General features: G+C 38.0%; 1 pseudogene; it reads right to left on the bottom strand.

Annotated features, from left to right (window-relative positions):
• Window positions 1–367: 367 nt before the first annotated feature.
• Window positions 368–2834, bottom strand: part of LOC107656578 (F-box/LRR-repeat protein 6-like) — a 14240-nt pseudogene continuing 11773 nt past the window's right edge.

The following is a 2834-nucleotide window of genomic DNA, read 5'->3' on the forward strand; positions in this document are numbered from 1 at the left end:
CTCATTCAGCTCAGCTCCAATAATGAACTGTTCCAATTTTACACTTATTTTCACATAGCTATGAGAAGCGTTAAACACGTAAAACACATAGCATAAAGAAGCGTTTAGATGCACACTAGAGGCGGTATAGCCAATCACAACACACTGGGCTTGTTAACCAATCAGAGCCCATCGACCTATTTCTGAGGGAGGGGCTTCGTAAAAGAAGGAAATTATCAGGGTATTTCTCAGAGAAGGGACAGAGCGGTGTGGAATAAAGGTAAATTATGTGAAAAATAATGCGTTTTTTTTAAACGAAGCATTAACACGTTAGACTGCACCCCATAAACACAATCAAGCCTAGAAAAAAAACCTGCAATACATATGTTCAGTCTAATTTGTCCAGTAGTAGCTGAATGTCTTCTTGACCATGATATACTCTTTTGAGTCCTCTGGGCAGATACCAGCAAGAAGAATGTCTTATTAATAACCTGTGAAACATTAAAAATGGTACCAGAACATCTTTACTGATCTACTGAAAATTAAGAAAATACATGCACTTTCTATCTTTTGGCATATGTACAGTATATGCACAGCTACATCATTACCTGAGTGCAGATGAAGTGATATTAATACCACTGGGGTTCAGGGAGCAGAACAAATTGACTCCACCACCATGTGCAAGATGTCCCATGGCAATCCCCATGTCTTCTTCTGAAAATGGCTGACTGGCCAAATCAATCTCCCTGAGGGTGCTGCTCCATTTGTGGGCAAGCATGTGTATTCCTTTCTTGGATGCTACCATGGTATTGATGTTGAAGTACAGGCCCCAATACAGACACTCCAGTCCTACACAAGACAAGGAAGCAAATTAGAGGAAAAGCAGCATATTATTCATAGGTATGATCAGATACTTCCATACTATGAACTATAAGAATAAATGAATGGAATGTCCATCAAACTATGTGATGTTCATATGTGTGTGGTGAAGATTACACTTTCACCAATGCATGAGGCACATCAATGTTCACTTTCTTCTTATTTCAAAATCAAGACTTACTCTCACAAGGCAGAGGCCAGTGGCTGTGGCCAGTGGCTGTGATGCGGGAACCACCGCGTAGGTCCAGCACACGCAGGTGGGGGGAGCCATGGAGTACATTGTTCAGGTCATTGTCGGTCATGAAAGAGTGAGAGGAAGTGGCAATGCACAGCTCCTCTAGCATGGGAAAACCAGACTTTGAACTGGGTGTGTTGCGGGTCATTGTAGGAACTGGAGTGACATTCATCAACGTCTAAATTGCAAAATAATTTAAAAGAAAATAAAAATGAGATTGTAATAATATATATTTGTACTGCAGTTTTTATAAATTCTCATTCCGGAACATGTCCCCATTAATAAAACTTACAGTAGTGTGTGCAAATGTTGTTTAGAATTTCAAACAGTAACTGTGCACTCAGTTGAAAAAATGACAGCTATGCAATCACCTCCAGCGCACTATTTTTCTTTTAAATAATTTTTATCATTTTTAATGAATGTAATTTAATGAATGAAACTAAAGCTTATTCAATTAAAAAAATATATAAGGAGTGATAATAGATTTTGTTTGTGTACATAATGATCACAGCACATGTTAGTTTAATACCTGAAGTTTAGGGCATCCAATCTGCAAAGCCTGAATACAGATAGGAAGCTGGCAGTATCCTCAATCTATTTTAGTATTGATCTCCAGCAGCCTGAGCTCAGGACAGCAACCTTTCGTTCATTTCAGAGACATTTGCATCATCAGAAACAAACACATTCAGTTCACATACTCTTATATAATAAAGACATTTTATAAAATGTACATCATCTTTAAATGGCAGAGGAAGTAAACATATTTGGCTTGCTATCCTTGGTGGATGGCTCAAGCTTGAGACTTGGCATGAACACGTACACCCACAGGACCTCCCTTGCTGAATCAGAGAAAAAAGTGGCATGCCAAAAGAACTGTCAGAGAACCGAGGTAAGGAGTGGTTTATATAGGTTTCCACTGCTGCTGATTGGTTGGGTGAAATGAACAAGTTACTTTAAACTTGGTTAAAAAAAAAAAAATCCATTAAGACTCAACACATAAAATAAAAAGATTAATATCAACTTACAGACAAAGCACTGAGCAGTTTGTCACTCTTGGTGCTGTGTGTGAAGTAAATTTTCTTTATTTGGTTTCCGTATGCCTCAAGGAAGGACACCAGGCCATCAACATTAAACTGTATGTGGAAAAAAAGACACAAAAACAGGTATAAGGGCTAGCATGTAGTGAAGCAGTGAAACATGCTGTCAAATAAAATGAATGAATGTGTGTGGTATACTACTAAAATGGACAAAATACTTAACATTCTTAAAGGAAAAGTTTACATTAAAAAGAAAAAGCAGTAATCATTTACTTCCCCTCGTGTCAGTCACTCCAATACCCCTTTGTACGGTGGCCGAGAAGTGCTAAACAAATCCCAATTCTGAAAACAAAATAACAAATTACAAACGCAAATGCAAGTCTAAAAAACTAAATAACAATTCAGAAAGCACAACAACAATTCAGAAAACATTATAACAAGTCAGAAAACACAATGACAAATTCGAAAACAAAATAACAAGTCAGAAAACACAACCACAAATCAGACAAACCGGAAGAGGTAGGTATAGTTTGAGACAGCGCCATTGGTTTGGGATTACTCACCGCTGACTGGACGAGACATCTGTCAATCAACTTATACAGGGAAGAACCAGCCGAAGAACAGCAGAGTCGTGGAAGAAAGTTCGGAGATGGTATTAAAGTAGCTCAGTTTAAATGTATTGTATGAATTGCCCTTACTATGGA

This window comes from Sinocyclocheilus anshuiensis, unplaced genomic scaffold (genome assembly GCF_001515605.1).
Source record: "Sinocyclocheilus anshuiensis isolate Anshui unplaced genomic scaffold, SAMN03320099.WGS_v1.1 scaffold1393, whole genome shotgun sequence".
Taxonomy (NCBI): domain Eukaryota; kingdom Metazoa; phylum Chordata; class Actinopteri; order Cypriniformes; family Cyprinidae; genus Sinocyclocheilus; species Sinocyclocheilus anshuiensis.